This window comes from Chaetodon trifascialis, chromosome 19 (assembly GCF_039877785.1).
Source record: "Chaetodon trifascialis isolate fChaTrf1 chromosome 19, fChaTrf1.hap1, whole genome shotgun sequence".
NCBI classification, from domain to species: domain Eukaryota; kingdom Metazoa; phylum Chordata; class Actinopteri; order Chaetodontiformes; family Chaetodontidae; genus Chaetodon; species Chaetodon trifascialis.
This window is the reverse complement of record NC_092074.1, coordinates 4,536,830-4,558,518: the sequence shown is the minus strand read 5'-3', so window position 1 is coordinate 4,558,518 and position 21,689 is coordinate 4,536,830. Positions and strand designations below refer to the sequence as shown.

Genomic DNA, 21,689 nt, shown 5'->3' with positions numbered 1-21,689 from the left:
TCTTGAATTGTATTACCAGTTTATGTCCTCAGAGTGAAAAATTCACCACATAACTGAGATAAATAACTTTTAGACAATAATATTTCCCTTCATCAATTTAAATTCATCATACTAATGACAACACTGGTGGACAACACATTCACTACAAGTATGTGAAGCTTGCACATGAGCCCCATACATGAGGCAGTTCTTTTGTTCCAAGCAATGTCTCCAGAACAGAAACAAACCACACTTTATGTGCAGAACCCAAATTGCTCTCAACTGTGCCATGAAGCCTGGGCCTCATAGTGAACACAGAGCTGGGATCAACTCTGCAAGACAGCCTCGGCTGTTAGTTGCCCACTTTAGAAAACAGGAGTATGAGAGTGTTTGTGAGCAAGCGTGTGAGTGTATGTGCGTCGTGGTGGGGGAGTGTGTGTGCAGGAAATCAAAAATTCTTCAGCACCACAGCCTGCAGCTGGTGGTTTATTGGAAGCAGGCAAAGGCACCAGCTCCCCAGGTCGACCAACCCCTCCCAAGGCACTGTGGGAAACTGGGAGGTCTTAACCTACGTTTACACGTAGCAGGGTATTGTGGAAAACGGATATTTTGGCCCCTCTGTTTTCAAAAATAACATTGTGCACACAACATTGTTTTCAAAAATGTTGTCATTTACCTGAACCCGGATAAATACACCGTAGAGCGCCATCATAACTATGCCAAACCTATGGGTGTGAGTGTAAACATAGGTCGCTCACGTGAAGTTAAGTATTTTCAGTCGCATGTTGTGACTTTTCCGCCATTTAACCTTGTTTACACGCCAACACATAACTGCATTTTCAGAAATCTCCACTTTGGCCGGAGTTTTTTAAAATGATAGTTTTCCGTGAAAAAAAAAAACTCAGTTTGCATGTAAAGAGAGGCTAAACCGCATGAGTGTAAACGTAGCCTTAGAAACATGGAGGCGAGCCTCTCTCCTGGGCTCTTTGTGCAGTCAATGGACTACCAGTCCAACTTGTGCCAACTTTGTGTTTTCCCTTGTAAACACTGTAAATCATGGTTAAAAAAGCTGCCTGGCAGGTTGAGTCTGTCTTGGCCATATAAGGAAGGAAGAGGAGGAAAGAGTGGCGTTTAGAGGTGGTAAGCAGGTGAAGCTGTTGGGCGCTTGCTGCAGCTTGCTTTTCCGTGTGTGAGCATGAGCTTGGACACAGACACTAGTTGATGCTGACCTACCTCCTACTTTTTTGTCCTCCCCTCTTCCTCCCACATGTTCAACACCAAATTTCTGTGGGCAACAAAATGCTGAGCTCATCCAGCAGCTTCTTCAAGTGCAAATGTGTGTGTTCCATCACAGAGCCTGACAGCTGCTCTCACCTGCAGTCACCTTGACCACGAGCAAAATGCTCTCAGGCCTGTCATCCATTAACAGGCCTCATCAAAGGTATAACTGAGGAAATGTTGTGTCATGAGGGTGGCCTGGGGGTCATGACCGCTCAGGGGGCTGCACAATTAAGATGCTAATTCACAATATAGGTATTAACATGTTTTTCTACAGACATATTCCTGGCTTTTCTAATTTTTATTCTGAAATACTGAATAGTTTTACTTCTTCAGGTGTCTACGACTGACATGAAACCATCTGTGGAGGGAACATCACTACTCACAATTCAGACAAAGACAAAGTTGTGAACCACTGTCCTGGGTAACTACTATGGTCCTATGTACTATGGTATGTATATATCAAATATTCTTGCCACATAATATTCAGTATGTCCAATCTCATCTGAACACACTGTGAATGTATCTTATAGCGTATGATGATTCTGAATTTCCTATTTCACACAACATTTGCAAAACCTGTTTTTGAATGTTTTGAAACCTACATTATTTAGCTTACAGTATTCTTCTCTTTATTGTTGAATTAAAACTACCAACTTTTTCTTTACAGCTCTGCATAGTAATTGTCTTATTCTAAACACAAGGCAATAACATTCATTTTGATTTGTGCTGCAAACATGGAGGAGTTCTATATTCATTGTGAATTAAATACTTTAATATTTATTTTTTAAGTTTGTGTTTGAAAATCAGAGCCTGGGGAGATGTATACTTGCTGTTTCGCTAACACTGGGGATATTACAAATGTTTTCTCCAACTGCCTCCAGACAATAAAAATGTAAAAAAAAAAAAGAGGTTAGTCTAGCCACCCCAAAGAGGACTTTTCTCATCCTTCATATTATGGATTCATGACATACTTCTTTGAACCATCTTCCAACTCCATATCCACATGTGGAAACAGATGACCAGAAGGTCAACTATCCATAACCGCATAAACAAGCTTATCTTCACACAGCTGTGTCTTTGTGGTATGAAAGAGATGCGGAGTTAAAACATACACGGTTTGACTAAACTCACTGCTAGGAAAATGCATTCAACAACAAGAGGCGTCTGGTCTACATTAGAGGAGATAGCGACTGAAAATTCAAATTAACACTGTACACCATGAAAGTGATTTCCAAGAATCTGCCACGCCGATCGTAAATAAAACATTACTTGGTGTCAGTGGGTGGTTTGTAATGGTTAAGGCAACGATGCAGGGCGGCATGTCAGTGAATATGATAGGATAATGAGAAGCTCGACTAGTTTGCTAAATATTTTTACAGTGAATAATCATCTCATCGTTTTAATAATACAGCCCTTTTCTGAAATATTGATAAAACGCCCTTTATCATGTTTTACTGTTATGCAACATTAGATCACTGTGGACATAATGTGGAGCATTCACTCCCCTTACTGTGACACAATTACATTCATTTAAAAAAAAGGCATACTTTAAGTTGAATGAAGAGCACTTGTGTGTAATCCATGTGTAATAGTGAAAAATGTCATTTTAGGGATAGACTTTATGAGACATGCATGACTATTTAATTCTGACTAATTAACTTAGGTGTCATACAAACATTTCAATTAATCAAATTCAACATATTAAATCAACTCATTTCAATACTTGCTCAGTGTGTAGCCTTACAACATAACAGTTTTATACTGATTTAAAACACCATAAGAATTTGACACCTTTTTTTGGTCCATCTGTCCTCTAACCAATAAGTTTATTTCAGCCAAACTATATGTGTCAATATAGCTGGATTCAACTCCAGAAATTAACACACTGACTATAATGCACACTGTTATTTGGTTAACAGAGCACTCTGTATTCCTTCAGAATTGAAAAGGTTAAGGTTAGAAAATGAACCACACTGACATGCAGACTGCTCCATAGTTGATCACAGGAGGCTCATTTTCTACCAAAGTGGTGCCAGTGAAGCCGCAAAACTGAGTGACACAGCAAACAGTCAACAGAAGTTCTATTGAGAAAGATCGGGAGGTAGATCTGTGGCAGCACAAAACTGTTCATGCCAGGCTAGATCTGCATTATTATACATGACATTTTAATTTGGGATTTTGGATTTATAAGTCAGACATATCATATTTCTAACCATTCATTTAATAGAAAATGACGAGTTATAATTTCACCAAGAGGATTTCTTAAAGGACTTCCTGAAATCTGTTGCAGATTGGGCTCAAAGGAAATATTCTCTCCGCACTAGTTTGTTTGCAAATACAAACCATCGCTGTAATGACTTCTGTAAATACAGACTGGCTCATTCTTTAGAAAAGAAAATGGTTACAGAAGATGAGACAGACGGTTGACAGAAAGAATAAAGAGCCAATCTGTAAATGGGCCACATGGGAAAAAACTGAAGGAGGACAACAAAGCATCCTTGCAAATTTCTGTCAAACAAAACCATCACACAAACATCATGGCCGCAATTTCCTTTAAAGCCAGACCCAGCTCCAAACATGCCCAGAGCACCTTGATTGTGTGTTAAAATGAGAGCCAGCTATCCACACGTCCAGCTGTGAGCTTTGAGTACTTTAGGCTCCAGTGTAAGCAACATTAAGAGAAACACTAGCCCAAATCATGTCTTAATGGTGATGGTGACTGATGGTAAGCACTCAAATTATTTGGTTATTAAGTTCGTTGAAAACAGTGTTGATATTTCAAAGGGGCTGTAATAAACTATTGTGCACAATGCAATTTTTATCAAGACATAATCAGGATTTGCATTCTTGATCACAACATTATAAAAAGTATGAATTTTGCCAAGGGTGCAGCTGTCTAGCAAGTGGCTGCACAACAATCCTCCACCTCTGCACAACAGTTGTTTCTGAGGACCTTCCTCCTTGCTTTCCTTTCCTTATGGCATAACATGTCAGGACCACAGCTTGAGCTTAAAATAGAAACCTCAGCAACATGAAAAGCCTTATCCTAAACCACTAATCTTTTTGTTTGGTTTCTTCCAAGAAAATCTGAATTAAAAAAGAGGGTGTGAGCAATCTACAAAGCAAAAATTAATAAGTGAAAAGAAAGAACAAGCGCATGGCTATAACGGTTTCAGCAGGGCACACTGTGCAGTGTTTCTCCTTACATTGTGGAAACATTAAGTGCGAGCTGACAAGCCCCAATGCAGACTCTCATTGAGCAGGTATAATATAATCTATAAGCCAAACTTTCCAAACCAACTCTCAGGAAAGATAGGATACATGATAGAGGTTATTTTTCCAGCCATAAAACATTCAGCAAAACAGCAGCGTCCAAACCATGTGACTGTGTACATTACTTTCACACCTTATTGGGAGGCAAATGCTTTACAAACTGTTGGCACTTATTGCAAGTAGAGCAATATTCTTCCAAATACTACCACAAGCCAAGAGGAGGGTGGAGATTTTACCCAACCAATCCAAGTTGAGACGATGAAAGAAAAAAATTGCAATCCAAACTTTTATAATGGGTATATGAAGCAGTTGGATGCATGTCTGAGCGCTTTATATCACAGGATAACACAAAGTCGGCACAGTATAGCAGCAGGACTCTGGCCTGCACTGAATAGCTATGGGCTTTCTGCATATATTATTTATTATATCACTGCATGTCTTGGTAGATCCAGTTGTATTTGGACAGCCGCTATGACAGCTTAGTTTCCAGAGACAACTTTTCAGATCTTCTTCCAAAATAACACGCTGCAACAACAAGGTGTGGAGCAGCAAATACTGGGAAACACTGAATGCAGGATGCAGATGAGACAGACTTTGTTGGTGAGCACCAGGAAGGGGTGACAAGGCAGATAAAGGCATCTTCCTATGTCCTCTGAGAAGGCTGACAGACTTATTGATGCAGCTCAGAGCCACAAAAAACCACTGCTCTCTCTATTGTTTCAACCACACACACAAAACAGCATATCTCTTCTAGGGCTGTTAAAATTGGCCAAAAATGACATTTGATTTTTTTCTTAAAAAGACACACACACACACACACACACACACACACACACACACACACACACACACACACACACACACACACACACACACACACACACACACACACACACACACACACACACTATATCCATAAGACAAACCAGCGACATACTACTTGTATATCATTTCAACATAAACTGGTATTTTAAAGATCTACATATGACACATTACAAAATGAACCAAAATTATTTTTATATTTATTTTAATCTGTCTTGTACTCTATTATTGAATTATTCACTCATTTCAGTTTGATTGAAAATGAAATGTCAAAGTGTCATTGTGTGTAGAGTTTCCAAATATATCCTGGAAGCAATTTCTGAAACTGTCAGCATGTTCTGCAGATAATGCGGCTAGTAGTATCTATCGCTGACCAACAAGCTGGAGCAATGTTGGAGTATTTAATATTGGGGGACAGTCAAGAGAAAGTGTGAACAACAACGCTGAATTAATTAACCACAGTAGCAGGTTGGATGTGGGTAACATAACTTTTTGTGTAGTCTCGCTATGCCACACCTAACGTAACCGCCACACTTCATACTACAACGCAAGCTCAACTGCCTCGTGCTGTATCGGTTTTGAGTGTTTGTTGCTTCCATGTTACTGTACTTGATAGACATGCCCAATGCTACTTTGACTGTTGTACTTAAGTTGTATATTTTGGGTTTTCTGCCAAATAAACATTGCTGACAGGCCTAATCCTACCCCTTCTCTAACTAGAATTAATCACATTACATTTACTACTTCACCTATATAAAGGGGCAGCCCACCTGTTCCATTAAATGAGGAAACAATTATAATATAATAGTAACAGATTATTTGGTTAGTTGGTAAACAGAAAACTAATCAACTAATCATTTCAACTGCAATAAATAAACATAATATTGAGACCAAGGCCAAATGCATGGTTTCCACTTCATGTGGCTTTTGACACTAAGATTACTGGTAGGTATTTCATTGTGTAATCTTTGATACACTCCAACACTGATGATTTAAACTGAACAGGTTAAAGACTAAAGAGGAATACACTTAAAACAAGCCATGTGAATAAAGCCATCATTTCATATTAAGTATGTCTTTTAAAGCAAATGGGCTTGTATGCTGATAAGAACCACATTTTTCCCTTAACAAGTGAGGAAAACTGACCAGACATAACTCAACTAGTGGTAAATTTAGGTTAAGGCAGGTGTGTTTGTTGACTTTGTCAGAGGTTTTGGCAGGTAGCCGTCCATCACTGGAAGAACTAACCCTGCCTTTGTGTATTTGCCCAAAGCTCTAATTTACCAGCTGTCAAGTAGTAATTACAAAGCCACTGTGTTCTGCTTCTGAGTCACAAACACAGCAGACTTCAGAAGAATACAGGAGCTCTTGAATGGAAGCAGGGTCTTTACTCACTGCAAACTTTTCTATCAGGTGCAAATGATCATTTGACTTGAAGAACATTGGTGTTCATGTACACTTGTATTTGTAGAATTTCCAGTGTGGTGTGAAAGCAGGATTGTGTTGAAATGACTGTTTTACAGCTGAAGTGGTTGCTGAATACTGAGATGAACCAGACAGTGAGGCAAGTGGTACTTCACTGTACCTATTGATCGCATAGAGCTCTGCTTTCACTGATCACAGCAACACACTGCACTGTGGAGCACCTCCAGACTCTATCCACAACAGCGAGTCATATAGTGACTCATGGACATGTGGCAGAGTGAACCTGCTGGCTGCTACAAAAAACAACTAAATACAAGCTGAGTTGTTAAGTGGAAGAGAACACTGTACAAGTAGCCAGTGAACTACATTTAACAGATACAAAACATTCAAAGCCTGTTTATGTCAACTGAACTGAGAGACTGACCACGGCCCTGCTCAGAGCACCACAACTGCTCGTTTTTGTCATATCACAGACAGACGGCAATGAACTGAAGGAAACCCAAGTTATGTGAAAACTGATCTGATACCAGTGAGGGTTGGGAAGACACTAACTGCAGTGGGGTGGCGGGCTAAAAAAAGGTTCAGAAACAGTTGGTTCTGATCGATTTTCCGCCAGGAGTTTTAAAGGCTGCTTGGCTTAACTGGCCAACTGCATGGCAGCAGATTCCTCCATGACATGATTCACAATTGCAGATTATTTGTGAGTTTAAGAGCCATGGTTACAACCTCTCATACAACTGACTGCCTCATTAAGGGCTGTTTAAGCTTTTGAATTCATTGATTTATCTTGAGCTTAGCATCAAATACATACAAATCAGAATCTGATAGAAGATATCAGTCAAAGCTTTAGGACCTCTATGAAGTATTTAGATGTGTGCATCAGCAAATATGCACCAATGAAACTGGAGAACTTGTGTAGTTATCTTAGTAAGTCAGCTCTCTTGTGGGTACAATTCATTTCTCATCAATTAATCAGATGCAAGGCTATGCATCTGTCACACTCAAAGGAACAGGGTACTGACTGCTGAGAAACTGTATTTGAACCCAAAATCATGAGTAACATCTTCATGGTGTTCTGGAGTAGGGGTGGGTGATATGAGCAAAGATTTATACCACAGAATTATTTTTGCTTTGTACACTTTTTTTCACAGCATATCTTACTGACCACTCACAGCACTTTACAACACAAGTCAGTATTCACTCATTCACACACTGGTGTCAGAGGCTAGCATGCAAGGTGCCATCTACTGATTAAGAGCAATAACCACTGACACCCACCCGCAAACACTGATAGCACAGCTATTGGGAGTAATTTGGGGTTCAGTATCTAGCCAAAGTATACTTCGATATGTAAACCACATGGGCCAGGGATCGACCCGACCTTCTACAGTATACTGCAGTCTATCAAGTACATTTACATGCAGCAGCAGCCGACGCACATACGACACAGCTGGCAGCAGAGGGGGCTTTCCTGTAACAACAAAACCAGCTGAGTTTGTGGTGCAGTTTGAAGTGTTGAGAAAATGTTAGGTCTGGCTATGTGAGACTACACAAAAAGCAACCTGAAAAAACAGTTTATCACACCCAACCTACTATTCTGGTTATTTAATTGGCTTCAACTGAGACTTAACTTTCACACAATTTCTCACACTGTCCCTCAATAGTAAATATGCAAATATTACTTGTTGTTGTTGTGGAGATATTCCCATCAGGTTAAACGGTCACTACCTCCTTAGATGGAGGGAGTAAATGAAGACTTTTGTGTTGGTTCTTGCAGCCAACAACAGAGAAATTGGCGTGCATTGCTCATAATGTTACCTTCACATCGTTGTGTTACTGAAGTCACTATTATAGGAGGAAAACAGTAGTTAGTGGGTGTAACTCCAGGTCTATGAGTATGTGTGTAGCCCTCTACCTGCATGTTATCACAACCACAGTAAAGCACAATATTTTTAATCTGATAACACTTGACAGTATTGCAAAGCCCATGCTGTGGCAGAACGTGACACCTGTGACAGTGATGAAACCGATATATCGTCAACCCTTTGTCTGGAGGTTGACTAATACCTGATTTGTTGTGTGGTACCTTAACAGCCTTCTATGCTCTGTCCTTAAGATAACAAAGCTGCATGCAAAAAGCCATAAATACCTCACATAACTTTCATGTCAATCCCACAGCCCCACCTTCAAGAGGAAGTGTCTCTCACAGAGAGAGAGAGAGAGAGAGAGAGAGAGAGAGAGAGAGAGGGAGAGAGAGAGAGAGAGAGAGAGAGAGAGAGAGAGAGAGAGAGAGAGAGAGAGAGGGAGAGCTCTAAGATCACACCCAATATTTCCTGCAAAACAAAACAGGCTTTAAGATGCTTAAAATTGCACAGGATACATATTTGAGTTATTTAAAACAAACAAACAAAAAAACTAAACTGTATTCATCTACAAACCACTTTTTTGGCATACTTGCGTTACTTGTGCATTTAACCTTGGGTCTCACAATAGATTACTGCAAACTAGAGTTGTAACTAATGATCATTCTATAACTGATTAATTTGTCAATTATTTCTTCCATTAATTGTAAAATTATTTTATTTTTGCTCAAAGGCACCTCCACTTCAGATGCTGAGGAAGGGAGAAGCTTTTCTCATCCACTTCCCCCTCCCACACTCACCTGGCCTGGGATTCGAACTGGTGACCTTGTGGCCCACTATAGTTTGAGCTTGGGTGGCAGTGCTGTCTCTCAACACTCACTGCAAGGCAACTGAACACAATGAGACTGCTTGCACTCAGGTAGTTAGCAATGACATGCCAAGTATTCACCAGCCAAATCTTCACCCTTTATTGCCTTAAAAAATGCACTTAGTATGTGTCATCGTACTCTTTGAAGCACACAGACAGCAGAACATTAGCGGTACTTCTGTCTTTTGGTCGGCTCATTCCATCATTTCACTCCACCGCTCCTGTCCTTATACACAGTGAAGAAGGCCTCTATGAAGCCTTTAATCACACCTCCAACAGGTCCTTGTTACAGATGCTATATCAGATAAATACTCAACTCTGACCAAACAAGAGCAAATCTGTAACATCTCATATATTTAACCTTTTTTCCAAGTGACCCCTAACTTAATACTGTTCAAAGTATAGCCATGTAAGCAGCACAATACCACACGTTTAAAAGCTAGTGCTAAGAACATCTATTGGTAGTGGAAAAGTAGTAATCGATGCATCCCTGCTTTGGTATATTGCTAGGCCTCCGTGTGCCTGACTGAGGAGAAAACCCTTCGCCGGAAATGCTTCCCGCAGCTGTTAGGAGTATCATTCCCCACCTTGAGGCCAACCAAAAGACAAGTAGCAGCCAAGTCACATGACTCCTCTGCTGCTGAGATGCCATTCGGTCCCATTCCAGCCCTCTCGAAACATTCAAGTCATATTTGTCTCCCTCTGTGAGCAGGCCCCTTTCACCCACATCAAGGTAATTGACTTAATACACACCTGTTCAATATCATCATCTACTATCAGTTTATACGGCCTGTGCAATGTTTTAATATCATCAAAGAACAATTCATTTAATTTGGAAAGTGCTGCTCTATGAGGGGTATAGCTTTCAATTGATAATAAATATATTTCAGGAAATAGACTAGTTGTCTGTGTCACATCTCACACAGAAATTGATGTCAGTTTCATCTCTGGGTGTCGAGGACAGTGATATAGGTCTCAGGATACATTACTGTACTGTACCAATAGTTGGGGCAAGTGGGAAATGGCTAGCCTGGCTCCATCAAAAGTGAAGGAAAAAAATCCAACATATCCAAGTCTTTCTCATTTACATGCTGTATCTTGCTTAAGGTGAACACAGAAATAAAAAAAATGAGACATTGTGGTGTTAGGAGCAGTTGGCATTGTTTAAAATGTAATAATTTCTTCACCAAGATGTAGGAATGAGTGACAGCAGCTGGATGAAGTGACTGCAGCGTTTCAACAGGTGACTCTTTGATGTATTCCTGACAGCTTGCTAGTTAACAAGATAAAGCATGTAAAAAGATTGTTTAAAGTCAGTGGAAAGGTTGGAAAGTGATTTTTGGTTCCGAAATTAAGTATGGCCAGAAAAGTATGATCAGGAGGCTAGATATATCAGCACCTGCCCAAGAACTTGTTGAGTCACTGGCACTGATCAACAACCCTAGACATTGTCTACATATTCTGGTTATGAAGGTGATTTGCATGATATAGCAGTACAAGTTACACTTGCCAAACTTAGGACACTCTGAAATGCTCAATTAATCATCTGTACTCTGTACCTCAGGATAAACGCATGGCTCTTTTCCTGTACACCCACATTTGGCCCATGTGTGGAGGTGTGTGCAGGCAGTGATCGGCTGTGCTGGTGCCTGCAGAGGACGCGAGGGACAACACAGCAGCTCTGCTTGGATTGGCACCAACAGGTGTGCCTTGGAGGGTGCCAGTGCCGATCTGGCCTGATACACTGCAGAGACGGCAGCCAAACAACCCCACAACACACGCATGCACGTACGCACGCACGCACGCACACAGAAGAACCCAAGGCAGCACATTCCTCTAAGGAATACCACAGCAGAGTGGCTCTGTTATGACATCTCTAACCAGGAGCGGAGGCAGGCCAGTGGGTTTGGGAGGCCAAAGGGCACCATGGAAGAGAGGGAGGAAAGGGGTATGGGGGTTGGGGAAGAGGGTGAGGGGAGGGGGGTGGATATCCTGGCACTGAGTGCTGTACTTCCCTTCCTTAAATTGAGGAGGCGTTTACATGGATGAGTAACTGTGAACAGGTAAACTTACAGAAACATTTCAAACAAAGGGTGAGGCCCTCTTTAGTTGATTCCACGTTTAAAAGCTTTAACCTACATGCTCTTCTCTTTATACCAAGTCTCTGGTTAAGTTATAGAAACTCATCTCTACATGCATACATACATACATACATACATACATACATAAAAAGGTTGTCTTTGCACATTATGGATGCTCCACAAGCTTTACTTGTGTATGTGGTTGCAGTGCTGTTGTGCAACCTCCTGTGGAGGGGAAAAAAAGATTCTCTTTAAAGTGTTATGGGAAGTAAGGTTTGTTTTCTTCCCCCGGAGCTCAGGTGGTTATATCTGAGATAAAAAAAAGTTTGCAAAACATCAGCAAATGTAGGGTCTAATTTAATAGACCACAACTGCTGCAAGAATTTCATAGAGACCCACACAGGCAGTTGCCCTTGGCAAAGCTACACTAAACCACAACAAACAAAGGCTCTTCAGCTGGGTGGACTCTGCTGTCCACCACGCCCTGACAATATGTTTTCAGAGTGAGACAGCAAGGGAGTATGGGAGCCTGAGGCCCACGCTGTTACTGATAGGACACTAGATCAAAGCCCTTTGCCATCGTTAATCAGTACAAAAAACCTGAGAGAGATGAAAGACCATCAGCAGACTGTGCGAGAAATGATGAAGGACAGAGCAGTCCCTGTGTGGCATCCACAAACAGCACAGAATAAGACAAGCTTTCTGTTCTGTGTCTGCGAGGAAAAGGTGGAAGGAGTCAGAGGGGACGTGGGGCCAGAACCTGGCCATAGGATAAGCAGGGGAGTGATAAGACAGCATCCTGCAATATCCATCCTACAGAAAGCCTGGAGGTCCACTCACAATCTGCTTACTCACACCATTTCAATTTCACCGATGTATTGCAAAGTTGTTCTTGTAAATCCTCATTATTCTGTCTGGTGAAGACACCAAAACAAAAATAGATTCAGAGGAATCTCTTCACATCAATGTATCCAGCTGGAGTGAAATGAGATGACCAGTTGCACAAGTGTGTGTCTGCTTTTCTGTGTCTCATCACCAACGGATCCTGTGACAAACAGCGTTCTCTTATAGCAGCAAATACAACTCTGTTTTCAAAAGTCGATACAGCAAAGAGGTAAGCGTAAAAAAAAACAAAAAACTTATGGAGCTGCTTTTACTTCCTGCACAATTTTTATTAACAATACTATGTAATTGGCATCTGCACCCCAAAAAATGCAAAACTAAGCAGAGGAGGCCAAATGTGAAAATGCAAACTGAGGTGTTTCTCAGAGCACGATGTACTATGAGAGGAAGTGTTTGTGTCACACACACATATCCTGCTGCAGAGGCTATGGTCTGCAAGACTCTGAGGAGAGCAGAGGCCAAAGATAACCGCTGAACCATCTTCCTGTGTGCTGTCACTCAGGCGTAGCGTTCAAAAAGTGGCCCGTGTAGGAACAGCAGCAGCCATGTGGAAGTGCAATGACACGGAACAATAGAAAGGCCGGTAGATCTGTGGATGGATGGATTTGATTGCTTGTTTGTGAACGTCGAACAGGGCTGGTTTGCACTGAAAGTGGGTCTAGGAAAAGACACAGATAGCCAATTTGAAATCTGAGAGATGTTTTCTGCTCGAAAATTCAAAACAGACATTAACTGATGTGGAAGAATGTGACACTTCTGGCAGCTCGACTTTTAGTGATAAACTACGCCGGAGTTAACATTAACATTTAATAATCATTTGAAAAGAGACATGCACTGTTAGGAAAATTAGTTTTACATGGGGATTCCCAACACACACACAAAAACTGTACTGATTTTAAATACCATTTATGCACGAAAAAATGACTGTAAAACTGCAAACTGTAAACCAAAGAATTACACGTGATTCTTGATAAGGTGCCATTTTCTAACTGCTTTCCTGTCAAACCTGTTGATTCTTGCACCTGGTTTGATGTGAAATAAATCACACCAAAAACGTAAGTCTGACAGCAGGAAGTAAATAAGTTTTCCATAGGCTCAACAGATTGTTTGTTAATATGATGCTGTTGTGACAGCACATTTTCGTGTCACTCAGAATAAAGGGAAACATAATCCTACTGGTCTGCTCTTCTATTGACCAATAAATCATAAAAACGAAACAAGGGTGGAAATGAACACTTCAAGCACAACACTGATCCCACTAACAATGCCGAAGTGTCCCAAGAGCTGCACTGCTGTCTTTCCAAACATGCCTGTTTAACACACCAGCGGTTCTGGTTCCAATTAGTTTAAATGCTACATCCAAAGGGAGCCGGCGGAGGAGCTCCACTATATTCCTTTAATTGATGGTTGCGCTACTATCCTATTTCATAGTCGAGTTTCTGCAGAGGAAACTTGAAAAACACTTCATTAGCATGAAAAGCTGCTCTTTAATTATTCCACTGCGCTACAGTCTGATTTACGAGTGCCATTACACGGGATGTCTATTTTGAGTTAATTTATTTAGCTGAACAATTTACCAGTCAGTAAACTTTGGTAATATCAGGGTTAATGTACCCTTGTCTACAAATTTAAGACAATGAAAACTGACATTAGCAATTTTAGTCAGTAATTTTTCATTTCTACACACCATTGGAACGGGAAAGTTTACGCATTTGTTGATGTTTTTCTTGCATTCTTCATTGAAACTGAGTTATTGCTGACAATGCCATGGTAATTAATGGAAAAAGTTTTTGAGGATTAACAGTATCTTCACAAACATCCGACCATAATCAAAAAATGTAGTGTTTTAATGGAAGTTGGTCAGCCATCAAAAAACTAAAACACTTAAAGAGTGAATCACCACTGTATTCTACTGCAGATGCATTACATTTGTAATACACCTGCTGCCGCTAACACAAGTGATGACTGTGCATACATGAACTACACATGTTTCATCTAAATGTAAATTCTAATTCTGGTTCTGGGATTAAATAAAGCTCTTGATAGTCTTGAAGAATTAGTAGCTCAAGGGCTGTGCAGCTTGTGACAGAGGATGTGTCAGTTTAGGGAAGCTGGGGCACTGATTTTAGAGGAATAGAAAAGGCATCAAAAATGAAACCCAGAGGCCAGGTCAAGGGCACAGAGATGGGAGGAGGGGGCAGCACATATGCAGTCTCAGCGTTAGTTAATTAGTCAGTGTCAGGCTGCACATTTCTGTGAACCTGTCTGACTCAGCTGAAGCGCTGAGTTTGTGTTACCATATCACACAATTGTTGTTGTTTGCCGTTTACCTTGATTACAGGTGTGGGCACCTTGTACATGACCATCAAAGGGCATTCTTTTATTTAGGCTATAGGCAGATTTCTCTCACACACGCATCACACGATATCATCAGCAGTTGTAAGTAGAATAAAATTTGTGTCTTACCATTGACAATTGCACCGTGACAAGTAGGCTAGCCAACCCAACCCAAACCTGGACATGATTGCTAAACCTGAACATCATTTCTTTGTCCGAACCCGGCTCAGGTCAGGGATCCACCTCTACTCAGTGTAGTGTCTGCTCACTGGTGCATATAACCAAAGAGACAATAACAAGGCAACCTATAACAATACTTTTGACTACAGAGTGTGAGGTGCATTCGAAGGCATGATGACAGAGGACTAACAAAGTGGAACTGAATCTCATATGCAGTGTTGCAATATCCAACTGATGACACTAATGCTTGGTAAAGCCCCCTGAAGCAACTTTCACCTGAATTGTGCAGTGTAGTACTCGAGCAAGTTCACACTGCAAGTTTCAAGTCTAAATGAAAATGTGTGTTCTGTTAGACACTAAAGCTGCAGCTCCTTGGGATCTACAAATCGTAAGCTACACAGGCCCTGACAAATCAGGCACAGCAGCAACACTGCATACACATTATCACTCAAGCTTCATCCTGAGTAGCACCACAGCCCTTCAAAATTCCTGGGATGTTTTTTTGTTATGCAAACTGTGATTAAAATTACCATCTCAGTGTCACTAAATTAGACCTTCCAATTGTTCATCTACGTGTCTGAACATCTCAAACACTCATATAATGAGAAGAGTCACCACATTATATACGGGAATGTCTAAGAAATACCACAAATGACAACTAACTGAGGCACTAAAAAGTCAGGAGAAACATCAATGTGCCCAGCCCCAGCAACTGAAACAGAAACTGTCAGTGGCATTTTTATTTATTTTCCTGATCAAGCAAACGAAAGACTGTACATGTGTTGAGATTTGAGGAGTGCGATATGGCAAAATCTTCTATTATGGTATATGTAACTTCATACCACAGTAACATATATATGATGGTATAGTAGCTGTGCTGTAAAATACATTAAGGAATAGTTTAAAATAACCATATCGTACCATACTTCATCACATTTGATTATTTTCTTCTTTTATTTGGAACTTCCATACAAATAAAAACTACCGCTTCACATGACACAACACAAAACAGTCAAACAAACTTTCTTTTACAATGGAAGTTTTAAGGTTCTAAAGAAGAACAACAGAGATGCAGCAGAGGTGTATTATCACCAACAACTGTGGCTCTCACATCACATGAGAACATGCTAAGCAGCCCTGCTGCCCAAATCATGTGACCCTTCAAGGCAGCCGGATTGTTACATCAACTGTTACATGCCCATGCTGAATATATAGCAGAAACACCAAAGCTGTTTTATCATTCAAACTCTGGACAATGTCCGCATAGGCAGGTCCGGACTTTGTCCACAGTTTCCCTTTCACCCATCCAGTACATCTGTCCATGTCAGATGTGCTCTCACTTACTGGAAATACTGTTTGGTTTAGGCAAGGGAGGGTACCTAGGAACAGCATTCAGGAGGAGGGGGCTCATCTGTAATGATGGCTGCTTTTGCATTGATACCATGACAACATATATTTGGATATATTGATAATATCAACAAAGGCATGGAGAGCAATATGCAGTCAATAAGAAAAGAAGCAGCAACTACACAACCACTCGCTCGCTGTGCAGCAGGGTAGCAGTTCATACACTGTGAATGACAGTGTGTGAATACGGCTTATGGGATAGCTCCTGCAGTGGATGCAATATTGCCAAATCTCTATCAGTGGACACATTTGTACCTTTGCATGGTTTATACGGTCATACCACCCAACTCTAGTTGAGAGAGGTCAGTTTTAGCTAAATATAAATGGCTCAGTGAAATGGGAACATCCCGGCTGTCTTTTCCGATGATCCCAATCATGATCATCTAACATTTAACATTTTTATCAGACGTTACCTACTCTTCATATGCCTTCATTACCTTATCTGTATTACCTAACCTTGCACTGCTGCAACACCTGTGCCGCATGTTTGTCATATAAAATGTGGATCATCAATGTGGATCATCAGCATGTCAGCATGTCACAATAGTTTTGAGCACAAATCCAGCTCTGTCCAGAGTATGAGAGCTGTTCAGTGATGAAATTGGGCAAAGAATCCTTAGTTTATATATTCTGTTATGACAGCCCATTTTTTGCCTGACTTTGTTGATTCAGAGTGTATTTCCTTTAGGTAAAGTTCTGGACAACTGTGTAAAACAAAATGAGATACTGACGATTGACTTATATTGATTACTTTTTTTTTTATACCTGTTCACTGCATGCTGTACTGGACTTTCAGGTATCAGAAAAAGAGCCCCTTCGGCACCAGTCTTAATTTTAGTACAATATTCAGAACATACTAACAGGGGCCATGGGAACATACTAACGCCCATATTTGAAGCTTCACTAATCAAAAATAGTCTACTTGTAGCATCTAATTAGCAAATTATCACCCAACTCTACAGATTTCTGGAGCTCTTGAGCCTTATTTAGGTCAGTGTTTTGGTTTCACAGGCCAATAATTTACTGATTGGCCTAGTTTCACGGCTCTCCTCAACCCTGTTCCCAGCAGCTGGCAGATGTCAGGAAAAAAATTTAGAAAAAAACAAAGCAAATGTGCGCTACTTGCCCAGCATCAACTAGCATGGAGAGATTAAGCTAGTGACCAGCTGGTCAAGAAAGTCAAGCATAGTAACTACAGAGCCAGATGTTATTCACAGGAGTTGAACTAGACTAGACCAAAGCTTAAAGGAGAGTTGATACCAGCCTTGCATATATCAAGCAGCGAGAAACACAACACCAAATGAGTGCTTATGCAGTGTCTGTTGGAAATGTAAACAGGCAATTATAAAGTCAGAATTTGTCAAGGCTGTTGGTTTGTCAACTCACTGAGGGGTTCTTCTACCTCCAAAAGGGCAAAACAGTTTAATTAATGCAGCTTGATCATGCACAACTACAAAGTGCTGCAGATAAGGAAAACCTCAAACGATCACATGTAAGTGCCATCATAATTGTGGATAATTATTCATCATCAACAATTATCCAATATCCATTATTTTGGCACCAAAGCCACTGCAAAAAGTGGCAACCCTTACAAATTGAAACTGAAAAATTAAGAAGCACTGAGCAGGCAGACAGCGAGAGGTGTAGTGGACTGTGCAGTGTCAGCCTCGATGCATGCAATTTAACCCTTGAACTGGAGAGGACCATGAGCAGCATGTGTAATGGAGGATTCCATTTAAAGCGGAGAAGTCAGGAGAGCTCGACAGGGGGAGGGGGCTCCAATAAGAGTTTCTCTTCCTGACAGCCACACACTGGAGTGGGGGAGGGTTAAAAACACCAAGCCCTCTTCCTGAGTCTGCAGCAATGGGCATGCCATAATGTGATGGATCCTTCCCTTCCACCAATTTGATTCCCATTTGGCATTATAGGCCTTACCCTGACAATAAAACACACTGTATAATGACCGATGTGGACATATCACTGAGCAGAAAGCTGCTTGACAAAGCAGGCATCAAGTTATATCTACACTCAGAGTCCGCAGCCTCTTAAAGAGAATCTATTTTGACACAGAAAAAGAGAAAGGTAAGCCAACATCGTTTCCTGGGTTAAACTGACTCTGCACTGTTGATCCAAACAACAAGCATTTGTCCTCCATCCAAACACGCTCAACAGTTATTATCCTTCCCCTTGTGAAAAGGGAAAAACTACATATCCCCACCCTTTGCTCTGACTGGTGATAAGCTGTTGTGCAAAATACGAGTGATAAATCAGGAAACAGGTTTTTCAGGAAAGAAGATTTAAGTATTGGCACAGGCCTCGCAACAACATGCCACAACCTCAGCTTGTTGTAAAAGTTCTTCAACCCAAGTGTTAGTCCTGCTTGTTTATTGTACAAAAGCAAACGCAACAAGTGAGCCTAATTCTTCACCTCTATCAGCAAGCATTAAGGCAACTTAGGTGAGTTAAAATCTATAATCTGTGCAGTCACTTAGTTGTGTTAGCCTGTTTGCATATGCAAATGGTACCCAAGCAACCCAATTAGCAGCCTGTTGTTCTGTGCAAGTGCATGATCCTCACCAAAATGCCGATTTAGTACTTATCAGACAGGCTCTGAGGGTTTGTTTCTGAGTCTCCAAAGAGTGGCAAATCAGCAAGGCCTCCTAGCAACATATTTGCCCAGCTACAGGCACACATGGTTTCAGTTAGGGGTCTGCACCTATAAACAGTTGGCCATGGCAGCTTATTGGTCAGGAAGTGCAATGTTGACTGCAAGTCAAGACAGGCACAAGCTGCTAATGAAAGATATACACTCTTGCAGTCTAGCTATGACAACACAGTTTAGATTTTAGGTGTTTAGAGGCAGACAGAGAAGTGATTCTGAGCTCTTTAGGGTTGTGAATAAATGATAAAAGAGTCTCAAAGCAGCCACGCAGAGTCAGTCAGTCAACTTCTGCTGAGGACAGAGAGTAAATTAAGGCTGGATTATAAAAAGCACACAGTCAGGTAGGCTGTGCTTTGAATGTGTGACGACTTACTGCACAATAGTGAAAGTCTTTCTTATATCACAAAGTCGATTTAGGATTTCAAAGAGCAATTTTGTTTCTTAGCTGCCAGTTTTAGAAGAAAACACTAATTGGACACAGTTTGATTACCTGATAAACTGGCTAACTGACAGACTTTCCAGCCACAACCAACATACTGCATCATTTGACTGGTGGCTGGTGTTAATATGAAGACCAGCCTAAGCGATACAACATGGAGAAACACACTCAACACACCCAGAGGGGGTTTCACAGTGCCAAGTGGACCACCACAATTGGCCAAACACTACCATTAATTGAAGGAGGCTTTATAACCGCACATACACAGCAATTAAAAAATGAAATATCTGTCATCAAGCAGTAATATTGTGGTACATTTGGTTGCAATTACCATGATTCAATATGATTAGCACTGTATGAAAATAACCAACGAGCAAGGAAAATATCTCAAAGATCATCTATGAACATGCAGATTTTGAAATCAACCTTGCTCAGTCAAAACTTTGACACAGCTTCCATGTCTCTAATTTTCCAATGACCTGACTCTTGCCTAACAAACAAACATGCAACTTGAAACAAAAACAAAAACAACCCGTGCCTTCCAGCCCATCCCGGCGTCTTACCACACAATGACACCTGTCATCTTAACTGTCCCATGAACATAAACAACAACAGCAACAACTGAGCTGTCATTTTGGCCGGCACAGGCTCAAACACACTCCACTGATGAGTCTCCATCACAACTGCCACAAACCAGGAACATCTCACGCACGAGGGACACTCATATCTATCAAACAGGTGAAGTGACTCATGACCTGATCTTTAAAACAACCAAACATGCAGTCTTGTATTGTAAGTGTCTCCTTGAATTCAGTTTGGCTGCAGTTGTGCAATACTGAAACGGTCCCAGTCAAAGTGTACACCTCAGAAGCTCTATTTGCATCACCTACTATGAAAATGGCCGGATACATATAGCGTATGATAAAGTCACAGATGTAGACACACCACTGTGCCAAACTGACTAGCCAGCTACGTTACTTATAATAAAGTTTCCATGTTACACAAAAAATGCTTTCAGTGTTGTAGCAAAGGGGCAAACAGTGACTTGAGGCGTAACTTGGAGGCTTGTTGGAGATAAAATAGTCCGCGTATGAGGTTAAGTGAAGCTACAATTTTATGATTTAACGTTTCCATCCCCGACTGGTCTTACGACGTTTCAGACGAGAGTTCAATGGAAAAAGTAGCCTAACGTGGGCTACAAAACATGAAGCGTCAGCCAGCGTTATGCTAAAATAAAAAGAGCCCTAAGAAATATTTACAGATATTAATATTAAAGCGGGCTTAGAGGATAGGATAACGAATGTGCTCTTAACTTCAGACAATGAATTGCCAACTCGGCCGAGACGGGAACAGCCTCCAAACACTTGAAGCTAGCTCATTTAGCTAGCCGCTTGCTGTGGACAAAAACTTTTTCCACATCTGTAAAGTTTTTCTCTCCATTTTCTTTCAAACACAATGGCACGGCATACAAAGCGCTTATCGCACAGGACGCTGAAATGCGTTTTCATTTCACAGCAACGCTATTAAAACTGGATTCTTCCGGCTGTTGCTAACTGGCAAAAGCTTCGTTAACTTACTGAAACTTACCTTTCTGTCTCTGCTGCCACCGCCGCCGCTCCCCGGGCCGCCTTCAACACCCGAGACCGCCGCCGGACCTCCAGAGGGCCGCGGAGCTCGGAGAGGAGAAGCCGAGAGGGGTCCAGCTACTACCAGGGAGACGTAGAGCCAACTGCACCGAGGCCCCGGGCCTTGTGTGTCCTCGAAATAGCGTTAGGGGAGGTATACCGAGCCTCAGCCCTCCGCCGTTTGACAGAGACTCGGGAATACCTTTTTGACAGCTCCTCTTCTTCAGCCCCCCCCCTCCCCTCGACAGCCCTTCACTTTTCTCTTTTTCCTCACTTCCAGCAGATACGAATCAAAATACTGTCACAGAATATGGCGGCTGCATAAGCAAGCTACTATCGCGAGAGGAAAGGTTGTTTTTCTTTTTTTCAGGTTCCCGGAGTTGTGCTGAGCGAGGGAGGAGAAAGTTGTGATTGCAAAATGAGCTGAGTGGCTTGCTGCAACAAAAGATGCAAACAAAGGGGAAGAACAGGAGTCAGCTCACTTACAAGGTTTCTGGAATGAAAACAACTAGATAAGTGGGACAGCTCAGTAAGAAGGTGGACTG

General features: G+C 41.3%; 1 protein-coding gene across 3 annotated transcripts in view; it reads right to left on the bottom strand.

The window, feature by feature from the left end:
* The window catches only part of tab2 (TGF-beta activated kinase 1 (MAP3K7) binding protein 2), a 37,795-nt gene extending 16,324 nt beyond the window's left edge, over positions 1-21,471 (bottom strand). Inside the window, exon 1 of one of the 3 annotated variants that reach the window (XM_070987767.1) lies at positions 21,107-21,471. The gene's annotated coding sequence lies outside the window, so the exon portion shown is untranslated. Of the gene's footprint in view, positions 1-21,096 lie in introns of all 3 variants that reach the window. The other 2 variants (XM_070987766.1, XM_070987765.1) reach the window with 2 other exon arrangements.
* Positions 21,472-21,689: the final 218 nt, after the last annotated feature.